The following is a 14211-nucleotide window of genomic DNA, read 5'->3' on the forward strand; positions in this document are numbered from 1 at the left end:
TAGATGTATGTATGGTACCTAGTCCTGAGGTGACTCAGGTGAGTGGCTTGAATCCTGGAGTTAAAGGAAAAAGAAAATCTCTAGGGCATGGTCTTTGTCCTACTTAAATTAGACAGTCTCACTTGTAGGCCTTCACTGCCCCTAGAGTTTAACTATCTCGAGAAAGAGTATTCCTCCAGAGTCAATGAGGAAGCCTTACCTAAAGCATGAAAAAGTAGGAAGGCCTACTTAAGACAGAGGTGTTTACCATCACTGCTATGGTCAGATCTCTTGCCCTCAGCTTTCCCAGATTGCCAAGGCAAGAAAGAGCATTTGACTGAGAAGTCTTCCATAGGGCGTCTCCTATAGTAAAGAACTTGAAGTATGGAGCTCCTGATATGGTCTTCATCCCTATGATGTAATCCCAAGCATGCAAATCTTCATATGAATATGGTGTCTTCCTGACAGCAAGATGTTTCACAGACCAGACCACACTGTCATTTGCATCTTGATTGCTTTCAAAGACGCTGGCCTCCCTAATGTGTCTCTGACTGGAGGACTAACAAATGTTCTCAGCCATCAGAAAAGATCCCTGAAAAGAATTTTCCTCTTTCAAGATGTGGCAGTGGATTTCCTGAAATTCTCCAACTCCAGAACAAACAGTTATCAATTATCTCTGACAACTTGGACAGTCACTAGTGATTGATTTATGGCCAAATGTAAAGGCCTCAGAGAAGGGAAGTGTCAAGGTAAGGATGGTCTTGCTATTATCTAGCTAAGCTGCTGACACATAAAAGCAACACTGCCCTTTTCTGAGAGAATCTTGATCACTGTTCTATTGCTGTAAAGAGACACCATGACCCCCGCAACTTTTATATTAGAAAGCATTTAAATTGAGCTTGCTTAGACCTTCAGAGGTTTAGTCTATCATCATCATTGTGGGGAGCATAGTGACATGCAGGCAGCCATGATTTTAAAGAAGTAACAGAGTTCTAAATCCAGATCCACAGGCAGAAGGAAGAGATAGTGACACTGGGCCTGGTTGGACTTTTGAAACCTCAAAGACCACAGCAGTGACACAGTCATACCAACAAGGCCACACCTACTCCTACTCCCATAAGGCCACATCCCCTAATCCTTCTCGAGTAGGGCCACTCCCTGAGGACTAAGCACTCAAATATATGAGACTATGGAACCCATTTTTATTCAAACCACCACAGGGTTATCACCCAAGTCCCCAAAATGACAAGGGCAGACTATTGAGACCACAGCTGAACACACCCTTCCCAAGTATCAGACATTCAGCCTGTGTGACCCAAGGCTGCAAATATTCACAGAAAAATTATTTGCCTGGGAATGTAGCCTTAGTTTGTCTTAAGCGCTGTCTCAACCCGGTTTTGCCCTTTCTTTTATTTCCAGCAGCAAATAGGCAATCTCACTTACCTGGGTTTGAACAATATACACACAATGTCTTCTGACCTTCTCACTGGATTCCATTCCTTCAACTGCAAAATTCTCCACAGGAATATTTACCTCCCAGCTCTGAGCAATAAATTGGCATAGCTTCAAAACACTATAAAAAGAATTATCACATTTTTTCTCTATCCCAACCAGGATAGCACCTGAAAGACTGGGTCAAATTTTCACATGCCTAAGAACAGGTAAGGAACCTCATCCCCTTAGCCCTAAGTTTCCCTGGGATTAGTTATCACTGAAACTCTTGGCTTGGCCTTGGTTGGGCACAAGTTTCCACTGACGTCTGAGTCTTGTTTTTAGAAATCTCTGTAGTACCAGAGGGTGGGCCTAGTATCAGGATATTTAAAGATGCTGATGGTTTAGCCTCACATACTCTGCACCAAGACTTAGATTAGAACATTTGAAGGGAAAGGACTGAGCTAGCTCTGTATATTCAGAGATTTATTTGTATAGACAAGGATAGACATGGTCATGTGGTTAGCCAAGGGTCCAGTTATCCAGATGTGCCTGTAAGTCATTGGATGCATTCTTGATCAAGCCCATCTGGCTGCAGGCCAACTCATTCTGCTCATTTGGTAACATCCAACAACTTAACCTGTATGTCTTTGTCTTATTTCTCACTTGGTTTTATTTATAGAAGTAGGTTGTTTCATGTAGTTTTATCTTTGCTCCATGATCAGCAGTCACCATCCCCCACCCAGCTTCCCTTTTGTTCTAACCACCTTTTGCTCCAGGAGGTGGCCTAGCTACCAGTCCTTTCCTAGCATCCCTGAATCTGCAGATAAAACACAGAGAGAGAGAGAGAGAGAGAGAGAGAGAGAGAGAGAGAGAGAGAGAGAGAGAGAGACAGAGAGAGAGAGAGAGAGACAGAGACAGAGACAGAGAGAGACAGAGAGACAGAGAGAGACAGAGAGACAGAGAGAGAGAGAGAGAGAGAGAGAGAGAGAGAGAGAGAGAGAGAGAGAGTGTGTGTGTGTTACAGAGTTTGTTACTTTACAATTTGCCTTCTAGGCACAATTGCTGGGTGTTACTATCTCCTGCCCAGAAAATCATGCCCTTACCAATTTATTATCTCTGTCTCTCCACTTGCCCTATGCTTAGTGGCTAATCCCACCTATCCCCTGCCAAACATCCTTGGCCACCATTTGTAGCAGAGGTCACAGGCCCTAGCTCCCCCGAGACCGGACAGGGTTGTTGTGTTCTTCTTCCTCCAAAGCATGGCAGAAAGACCCCTCTTTTCCTTCCTTACATCAACCTTGTCCTCCCAGGACCCACAAGTACCGCCTGTACCTTCCACCTAGCCACTGGTCTCCAGCTGTTTTACTGACAAATCAAGAACTAATTGGGGAACAAGACCTTAGCAGCACCCTTCAGTAGGTGAGCTTGTTTTTGCTTGATTAAGAATCTCATTTGTATTTGAAGTCAAACAAACAAACAAACAAACAAACAAACAAAAAACAGTCAGTCTTTCCTTACCCTTGGCATTTTCCCTTCACAAAACTAAACAACTAAAGTAAGCTACATTATCTTAAAATACTTTGAAATAGAAATCTTAGGCTGCTCTGATTTAAATAAATAGTTAACTTTAAAATTTGCCAGCTCTCTCTACCATTTGAAGTAAGGATAACTAGAGTCACAGAGTTAATTTTAAAGAAATTCTTTAAAGTATCACTATTATACAAAATATATTAGATTTTTTAAAAAAACACATGTAGGTTATAATGGCTAAAATTCTTCCATTGAAACCTGTTCCTGGAATCCTCAGCTCCTAAGTCTACCAGATCAGAATTAGCAGGTTGACCAGATGTCCTCACAGGGTATGCTGATGCCTTAATCCTGTGAATATGGAAAGGATAAGTCTCTTGTGAAGTCAGATGTGTACTGAAACATTGCTCTCCCAGACTCTTGGGATGTTTTTTATGTACCATTGACTAAGATCCTTCAAATTCCTATGCTTCATTTTCTTTTTGATTCATCAGAAATCGAGACTCAAGTCACCAATGAGTCCAGTGTGCTTAGGGAGCCCTTGACAAATTTTGTAGAAAGACACTTGGCTTTGCATATTAAATGGGTGCAAGAAACAGCTATTCTGTTTGTCTCTCAGAGAGCTTTGAGAGGTGGCTGTTTATTTATAAATGCAAATCTACATAATGTGAAGTGTGGAAATGGAAATCAAGAACTTCACAGGGCCCTTAGCATTCAGAATTCATGGATTTTCATTACCAAAGGGACCTAATACATACAGGTGCTCTATAAGTCTTCACTATATTAAAAAGAAAAACTCAATGCATAGTCATCATCAGAAACAACCAAAAAGGGAGAGAAAGAGGCAGAGGTAACATGATAGTCTTCATATTGACAAAACTGGCCTGAGAGCTATACATGGTGTTTTGCATGAAAAATGTATTTCATAGGCTTTATTATTTGAACATTTGGTCCTTATTTGATGACACTACTTAAGGAATTTTCTAAAAAGCAGCCTTTATGGAGAAAGTATATCACTGAGAGAAAGTATAGCACTTTGAGATTACATGGCCTTACCTTATTTCCATATCCATCTCCCTGTTGTGTGATCAAGGTTGAGAAAGCAACCTAGCACAGCTTCCTGATCCTACCACCACGCCTTCACTTCCTTCTAAGGCTCCCTACCATAATGGGCTCATACCCTCTGGAACCATAAGTGGAAATATCTTCTCTGTGAGTTGTTTTTGGTATGGTATTTTAGCACAGCAACAAGAAAATACCCAATACACTATGCTTGCATAAAATTGCCAAAAGGTCAACTAGTATAAGCATACAGCACTGATTGTTCAAGTGTCTCACTCTACCAATTATCAAAACAAAATTAAACTGTAGTGTTTTCTACAAGTTTATCATATAAAGCATGTAAAAACATGGCTTGGGCCCAAGGGAAATCTTCAACACATTTAGACACTACAATAAGCATGTGCTTCTGACTGCTCTTGTTTTGTTGTTAGTTTCGGTTTTGGTTTAAGTTAGGTGCTAGGCATTAAACCCAATGCCTATGCAGGCTAAGCACATGCTTGGCCTTGAGCTATACCTCTGGCTCTCATTTGCCTCATTTTTGATATGGGCGTTGTTCATCCTATTAGCTATGAACAGTGCATATAATGCTGATCACACAGAGGAGCAGAGTAGAATGTCAGAAATGACTCTACGTGGATATTTACTATTTAGTGTTCAAAGGCTGGGGCCAGAGTTGAGATAGATTTTGTGTGGTTTGGGGCCAAAACTAAACCAAAGTTTCCTAAATAAAGCAATGGATAAGTAGATGCTAGATTGATTGGCAGACTCACAGACAAACCCTTTAGTACCATGGAGCATTTGATTCACCTGGAAGACTCTCCACACATGCAAAGTTGCTCATTTCATTATGACTATGAATACAAGGTGAATATACTTCACCAAAGGCATGTTTTTTTTTTTTTAAAGAAAGAAAGAAAACCTATTTAATTCTGGTACACAAGTTTGGATTTTTTTTCAAAATATTGGAAGGCAAGATAATTAAAGACTAAAATTAGGGATTTCATGGTCAAGTATGAATTTCATTGATTCTTATTTCCCTTCCTTATAATAAAAATAAAATTGGTTGTGTAAGTATGCACCTGGGTTTAGTTATGAGTGTTCAAATCTTCCCCACTTGGAAACACTTCACAACAATCTTTTAAAAAATATTACTAATATGCTTTGCCTGAAACTCTTGGCATTGGTTCCTAGAAGAAATTTTTAACTATTCTGAATCAAATACTTTAAAAGTAGCAGAGCACACTCAGGGCCGTATTGAGCAGTTTAGAGACCTGAAGAAATAGAACTGAAACCTGCTCTACCACTTAATCATGAATATTGTGCAAGTTGAGGTAGTTGGAGCAAGCAGGATTTCACTGCAAGCCATTATTTTACTCAATTTATTTTAAAACACATTGTTAGCTGTTTTGAAATTTTAACCCTGTAACCAATTTTTTTTTTATTTTCTTCTTATGGACTTCATCCTCTTGAGTGTTCTGTTCATTCTCATCTAAGGAGATGAATCCTTCTCAGCACTCATCAAGTGCTGAGAAGTCCACATGCCACCCAGCTAGTGTGCTCAAGGGTATATTAGAAGGAGTGGTTCCTGATGAAGGATGTCCAGGAACCCAGCTTAGGTGGCATAATTGTTCACACCTTTCCCAATTCCAAAAGAGTTTTATAGTTTGTTTCCATTCCTCAGATATGTGCATATGTTGTGATCCAAACCATATGTTCACTATCTCCTAGAGTAACAGTAAAATAACAGAACAAAGACTCTTAACACAAAATGCTTAAGTCATTCTGAAGGTTCTCCATTTGGAGAATTTAGACCAGTTTAGGGTAAAGTAGAGCTGATGAAGTGTTTTGACTGAGTAAAGTTTCTAACACCATGATATACATGGGGAGTAGCATAATACAATCTGATATCTTCACAGAAAATGAAGCAATGTTCACAAAGTAGGCCTGAAAAACTTAAGCCTAGGAAGTAATTATTGAATACTATAGTTACCAAAAAGAAATTCCTACCAACTTGAGTTAGTGCTGTTCTGTTGGTTCTATGTCACAGATGAATAAGCAAAAATGTGCTCAATGGACATTATGATGTATGGCTTGTATTACCCTCATGTACTCACACAACAAACTTACAAGTCCAGGTATTGGTCTGTAATAGATACTCAAAAGACACTGCTTAAAAGTGTGGGAGGCTGGATTGATAGCTAAGCAGATAGGAGGGTTTGCTGCTCTTTCAGAGGACCTGGACACCCACATCAGAGAAGCTCACAACCACTCCAGCTCAGTGGATTAACACCCTCCTCTGGCCTCCGCGGGCACACACACACACATAGCATGTACACACATACACATAATTTTTTAATTAAAATTGAAGTCTTAAAAGAAGAATGGTTCATTTTGCCTTGTGTTTTCAGGAACTACTTATTGTCTTGGGTCTCTAGGCTTTCTTTGTGTCTACGGATCTGTCTGTGGATATCAAAGGGACACATGAACTGCATATCAAATCCATTTTCATGTTCCAACTGTTATAAATTCCAGGCAGAATATAAAGATATTTGTACCTAATCTCCAAAGTAGGAGAGAAAGCAGAGGAACCCTCAGGACTCCTGCAAATAGAGTTGTTGTTGTTATTCTTCATCAAATAAGAAGAGAAGAGTCAAAATACATGCCTGTAAGAAAATATCATATCATCTATCTGTCAATGGGGATCTGAAGGCCTCTGTCTATGAGCCATGGAAGCTGCACCTTCATCTATTGCATTGATAAAAAGCTTTCCCAGCTGAGTTAATGCCCTACAAGTGACTTGTCTGTGGTCTGATTGTTCTATTGTTTCTAGGCTTTTTGAAAAGTAGACTGTCCTGGAAAGAAGGGTGAATAAAAAAGATGGTAATCTTGTGGTACCCAGGAACAGAAAGAGACAAGAAAGAGGGTAGGACAAGCAATATCTTTCCAAGGCATCCCCTTTAAGACCCGTACCTTCCTCAACTACCTCCTACTCCCCACAATGCCATTTAATCATAAATCCAGCAGGAGACTAATTCATTGATTAGGTCAAAGCCCTCAGCATCCAAGCACCACCAGGTGGGGAACAGGCCTTTAACACATGAGTCTTTTGTGGGGATATTTTATATTCAGCCCATAACGTCAATCCTCACTATATTAGAGATCTGCCTCATACTGAAACTCCATCATAATGAGTTGCTTTTTCCAGAGAAGTCTGCACTCATTGGCTGTGAGGAAGAAAGACCCACTAAAGCTGAATAAGCTCTGGAAGAATGCAATGATTTTTCTGCTTTGGGAATTGGTACATATAAATTCAAAAGGAATCAGGCAATAACTATTATGAGATGACGAAATGTTTATATTTCTTTATCTTTCATATTTTCTTGCAAATTTGACCTATAAAAATTATATTTTTTCCTAGCACCCTTTTGTGGAGAAATCTCTCCTGATTGGCTAATGAAAACAGTATCAAACTATAAGAATATCCATGACAAACATGCATTTCTCCTTGACATATAGAATATGAGAAGAAAGTATAACCCTAATTCCAATTCTGATCCCAGGTGTGAAAAGCAATTTACACAGTAGTTTTCCAACCCTGGAAGATGTGGCATAGTATACTATTTCACACAATTGTTCACAATCACTTTGTTGAGGGCTCATATGCCCCTAGTTATTGTCATGTAATTTTCAATGTCTCTCTGGAATGGGGGAGTAGGGAGTACTTAGACAACACAGATGACATTCCTTAAACAACAGAACAAAGAATATACCATATCCAGACTGAGTTCCAAGAACTATTCTATAATATGCAATGCTTTGCACTCAGAAATCAAATGTAGGAGGAAGCCTGTAGTGGTTCAAGAGTTCATAGCCAGATTCTAATCTAATAAAAAATTGATTACCTATTCTGTCTCTCTTTCCTCCCATTAGAAGGCAAGTGTGTCCACATGAAGCTGTTCCCAGTAGGACAATCAAACCTCTTTAAGAGACACTGGAATCACCATATTGTTGGTAGTTGGAGCAGAAACTTAAAAATTTGAAGACTGCGAAGCAGTGAGACTAAATATGAGTACAGCCACTGGAGCATAGGAACATGGGGTTTTGTGCCATCACTTAGCTTCTCTGCCAACCCCTGGACTACTTATCTACTCTTGGGAATTAGAATTTGTGTCTAGTGGATGTCAACAGGGTTGAGGCTCGATGGGACAAGATGGTCTTAATTGAACAGACAGCTCTCGTCCCGAGATGATATTCATCCTTTCTATCCTCATTGTGTCTCCGTGGTGGGGAGATCTGCAGCTCACCGCTGTGTTCCCAGGGCTGCTTCTCCATCTCAAGCACCATCTCTCCCTGTAGTTGTAACTTCCAGTTGCATTTAGGTTTGATTGGTGCCCTGTAACTCAGATATCAGTCCTGATTAGTTCCTTACCCACCATCACATCCATTACGTGGTGCTCCACTTAACACCTAATGCTAACCTGTATTCACCATCCTTCAGAAGCTTTTTCTCCCATGACCATCAAAGTTCTGAGAAGTTTTGTTCAAAGAAAATTTGATTATTCAAAAAAGAATACACTTTGCGTTATAGTACTCCCCAAATGCATGAATTAATAAAGGAAGATAGGAAGGGTGTAGTTCTGGCATTCGAGGCTGCAGGACAGATCAAATGTGGGGAATAAACTGGAATTAATTTGTGATAGATGACAGGCAACTTTGAAGATGGCAAGGTATCCATGCCGTGTCCTCTGTGGACTAGAACTGCTACGGGATTTTGATCATAGAAAAGCATGTTTCCAGTTGCATTTGAAGGACCAGTAATGAAAACTGAAAGGAAAGGAATGGAAATCCCTGAATACTGTGATTCTATCAGGTGTGATCAATCACCTGAACTGTGGTGGGAACGGTGATTAGAAATGTAGACAGAGACATACAGGATAAAACTAAGAAATTAGAACTGTCCAGTGGGGGGGGAGGAAGAATATTTGAAGAAGATCTGAGAATTCCTGGTCCAGCCATTGGTGGCCAGGGGATGGAAGAAGAAACTTGTCCTGAAGACACTGAGGTCAGCAATAGTTTGGCAAGATGCCACCCAGAAACATGTTGGCTCTAAACAGTACTGGAGAAAGAAATATTGATCTGTGAGTCACCAGAAGAAAGGTGATAGTCAAGAGGTAGGAACAACAACAAACTGTAGGAAGCACAAGAGAACTCTGCCAAAGACACAGTCTGGAGGAGGCTTGTATTTCAGAATGTCTGAAAGGGACAGATACAGAAACCCCAAGGAAGCACGATCAAAAACAGAGAAGACTTGGGAAACTGAGGGCAAGCAAGTTTTGGAAAAGAAGCATAGACTGTCAGACACTGCAAGGAAGAAAACAGAAACAAGCCATCAGTCTCAAACATAAATTATAGAGGAGTACAGCTCATTATAGGATTCATAGTTGGCGCGTGTAAGCAAAGCCTCTAGGTTCTATCCTGAGCATCAGAGAGGCTAATGTGCACCATTTCCTATACCAGATAAATTGATGATGGTGCAAGAGAAAAAAAAAAAGGATTCCTGTAAGAATCACACTAACAAAAGGTTATATGGGCAGAGAGCACAGCTTCCTGCTACAATCCTCAACCTGATTAATCCGTGCCCATGCATATCATCAATTCCCTTTAGAGTCTGGTGTGTCTTCACAAATGAAGTATACTGAACCACTGTTGACCATTGCCTCCTGCTCTCAAAGGCTATGCTCAAAGATCAAGTTGTACATGAGTTTGTGCTCAATGTTTTTGTGGGGCTCAAACCCAGACAGGGCCTCTTGAGAGCTTGGCGAGTGTTTTACCATTGAGCTATACTCGCAGCCTTTAAACAGATTAAATCACGATGTTACGGTGTCTGGCCATCCAGTCTGAAGCCATCACTCTTTATTCTGTAAAGCCAGAGAAGAATTTTTTTTATCAATCATTAATTTTCTTATGAAAATTCCTAGCTCTCAAGCAACGTACAAACCAAAGCTTAGGTTTAAAACCCATAATAAGATACATGTGCGCTTTTAAAGACTGAGAGATGCTCGCGAATGTCTTTTAAAAGCCTCGTTCCAAAATCACAGAACTATTTTTGCAAAGAAGGGTGTGGTGTGACATTTACTTACCACATTGAGGTACCATTTCTGCCTTACAAATAGCAGGAATGTATTCAAAAGGACCAATTACTGTAAGCAAGAATTTCCATGAAGAACATCTGGCTTTTTGGCAAATATGTGAATGGTTTGGTTGATGGCTATTCCACTGCCCTGAGATGCTCTGTGCTCTGATTCACACTAATGCGCTTGAGGCTACACGGCAACTTTCCCTTTTATTCTGAAACACTTTTAACTTGTTCATATTGTAAACCCTCTGGTTCTGTTCCATACTTGATAGCCATGTTCAAGGTAGGAAGATTACTCTACTCTTTCTCACAAGCTTTATTTCAACCACTTTTCTTTTCTCTGTGGGCATCTTATGTAAAAACAAGTAAAAAATATCAATTGGCATCTCCTATGCTTTCGCCAGGCTCTGTTCAGCTATTGTCTTGGGTCCCCAGGCTTTCTTTCTGTCTAGGGAGCTGTCTGTGGATGTCAAAGGGTCTCATGAACTGCATATCAAATCGTCCTTCATGTTCCCAACAGTCGTAAATGCCAGGCAAAATATAAAGATACCCATATCTAATCTCCAAAGCAGGAAAGAAAGCAGAAGCACACAGCAGTAAGTAGAATCTGATGCCTCGGGACTCCAAGTAATACAGAGTCACTGTTATCCCTTAATCAAACAACAGAAAGTAGTGAATTCCAAACAAGAGTCAAAATATATATGCCTGAAAGGAAACATCCTATTATCTATCTAAGAATGAGGATTTGAAGGCCACCGTCTATGAACCATGATAACTGTACCTTCACCTGTTGCATTGATAGACAGCTTTTCCAGATAAGTTAATGCACTGAAAAGGCATTGTGAGATCTCTCAGTTCCAGTCTTGATATACCCTAAATGTGTGTCACTGATGAGAAGATTAAAAACATAAGAGTATATGTATATATGATCATGGAATATGATTCAGCCATGGAAAAGAAGGGAGCCAGGCATGGTGGGAAATACCGATTTTCCTGGTTAGATGACAGAGGAGATGCTCTTGATCCCAGGAGTTTGAGGTTAGCCTTGGCAACCTAGGAAGATTCGGATTAAAATAAATAAATAGGCCACTTCAGAACTCAGCTTCCCGCCAGTCAGGAGAGACTCACCTCCATCTTGATCCCGGGCTCCAGAGATCGGTCAGACTGAGGTACACAAACATAATCCTAGGCCCAACACCGCAGGGGTCTGAGGCAGACGGGCGTTGGCCTGCACCCAGGCCCTGGGCTGTTCGAGTGGCCATCGGGGCGCCAACCCAGCCAGGAGTTTTTTTTTGCCCCGGCCGGCGCACGCACCGCCATTTTGCCTACAGGAGCCAGAGTGCTCGGGAGGGCAGAGACTGCTAACAAGCGTAGCCTGAGGCTAACAAAACGGGGGTCTAGGCCCCAAAAGGCACAGGACTGACCCCAAGAACTGGGCGGTTTGGTGGGCCATCTGTGTGTCAACCTGCCCAGGAGGTTATTAGCACAACAGACTCTCCCGGTGCTTTCGGGGAGCACGGACGCGCACGCCCGCCATCCGGGTCACCTGGCGGACCCAAATAACAGTCATAGCCCTAGGGGAACTTTGCTCGGACCTTGGCCTCCCAGGCATTTGCCTGGACTCAGGGCCCGGGCGACAAGGCTAACCTAGTGTGCGCCAGCCCGGTTGGGGAAATCGGCTGCCCAGCGGAGTGAGCGGAACACAGGGGAGGTCACAGCAACATACACCTTCGGAGCTCCCTGGGGGTGCACACGGGTTCCATCTGGCCCACAGACACAATCTGGGGCAAGGCCTCAGGCAGAAGCCCTCAGGTCAACTCTTTCTGCTTCAGATCAGCCTGGGTGGCCGCCACATCTCCAGGTCCATCAAGAGGCTAGTGGGGGCTTCCGGGCGGCCAGCTGGGAGAAGTCGGTGTGCTCCAATAAATCCTGCGGGCGCCAGCGGGAGCCTTCAGGTGCCTGCTTCGGGATCTGAACAACCTGGACAACAGCACCCTGCCTACAGGCAGTGCAGAGTGTAAGCTGTGCACCAGAGGCCAACGGGGAAGGGGCAGCTTGCACTGGTGAGTCCAGCACTGACAAGACCAAGTAACACCAGTGAGAGCTAGATGGCAAAAGGCAAACGCAGGAACGACACTAACAGAAATCAAGGCAATATGGCAACATCTGAACCAAATTCTCCTCTACCAGCAAGTCCTGGATACCCAATCACACCAGTAAAACAAGATTTGGATTTAAAATCACTGGTCATGATGCTGGTACAGGAACACATGAAGGACATTCAGGAGAAAATGGATCAAAAGTTAGAAGCCCTTGCAAGGGAAACACAAAAATCATTGAAAGAAATCCAGGAGAATACAAAAGCCAACAAGGAGGAAATGCAAAAAACACTTAAAGAAATACAGGAGAAGTTTGGTCAACAGGCTGAGGTCATGAAAGACGAAACACAAAAATCTCTTAAAGAAATACAGGAGAACTTTGGTCAACAGGCTGAGGTCATGAAAGAAAAAACACAAAAATCTCTTAAAGAATTACAGGAAAGCACAAACAAGCAAGTGAAGGAGCTAAGCAAAACCATCCAGGATATAAAATCAGAAGTAGAAACAACTAAGAAAACTCAAAAGGAGACAACTTTGGAGATAGAAAGCCTTGGGAAGAAATCAGGGGACAGAGATGCAAATATCAACAACAGAATACAAGAAATAGAAGAAAGAATCTCAGATGCTGAAGATTCCATAGAAACCATGGACTCAACAGTTAAAGAATATGCAAAATGCAAAAAGCTTGTAACCCAAAATATCCAGGAAATCCAGGACACAATGAGAAGACCAAACCTAAGGATTATAGGCATAGATGAGAGTGAAGATTTACAACTTAAAGGGCCAGCAAATATCTTCAATAGAATTATGGAAGAAAACTTCCCTAACCTAAAGAGAGAGATGCCCATGAATATACAAGAAGCCTACAGAACTCCAAACAGACTGGACCAGAACAGAAATACTTCCCGTCACATAATAATCAAAACACCAAATGTTCTAAACAAAGAAAGAATATTAAAGGCAGTAAGAGAAAAAGGCCAAGTAACATATAAAGGAAGACCTATCAGAATCACAGCAGACTTTTCACCTGAGACTATGAAGGCTAGAAGGTCCTGGGCAGATCTCATGCAGACTCTAAGAGAACACAAATGCCAACCAAAACTACTATATCCAGCAAAACTCTCAATCACCATAGATGGAGAAACTAAGATATTTCACGACAAAACCAAGTTCACCCAATATCTATCCACAAACCCAGCCCTAAAAAGGATAATAGGAGGACAACACCAATACAAGGAGGGAAACTTCACCCTGAAAAAAGCAAGATAGTAACCTTTCATCAAACCCAAAAGAAGTTAAGCAATCAAATTTAAAAAATAACGTCAAAAATGATAGGAAGTAACAATCACTATTCCTTAATATCTCTTAACATCAATGGACTCAATGCCCCAATAAAAAGACACAGACTAACTGACTGGATACGTAAACAGGACCCTACATTTTGCTGCTTACAGGAAACACACCTCAGGGTCAAAGACAAACACTACCTTAGAGTAAAAGGCTGGAAGACAATTTTACAAGCAAATGGTCTCAGGAAACAAGCTGGAGTAGCCATTTTAATATCAGATAAAATTGACTTTCAACCCAAAGTCATCAAAAGAGACTCTGAGGGACACTTCTTGCTGGTCAAAGGAAAAATACAACAAGAAGAACTCTCAATCCTGAACATCTATGCTCCAAATGCAAGGGCACCCTCTTTCATAAAAGAAACTTTATTAAAACTCAAAGCACACATTGCACCTAACACAATAATTGTGGGTGACTTCAACACTGCACTTTCCTCAATGGACCGATCAGGAAAACAGAAACTAAACAAGGACACAATGAAACTAATTGAAGCTTTGGACCAATTAGATTTAACTGATATATATAGAACATTCTATCCTAAAACAAAAGAATATACCTTTTTTTCAGCACCTCATGGTACCTTCTCCAAAATCGACCATATAATTGGTCACAAGACAGACCTCAACA

This window comes from Apodemus sylvaticus, chromosome 14 (assembly GCF_947179515.1).
Source record: "Apodemus sylvaticus chromosome 14, mApoSyl1.1, whole genome shotgun sequence".
Taxonomy (NCBI): domain Eukaryota; kingdom Metazoa; phylum Chordata; class Mammalia; order Rodentia; family Muridae; genus Apodemus; species Apodemus sylvaticus.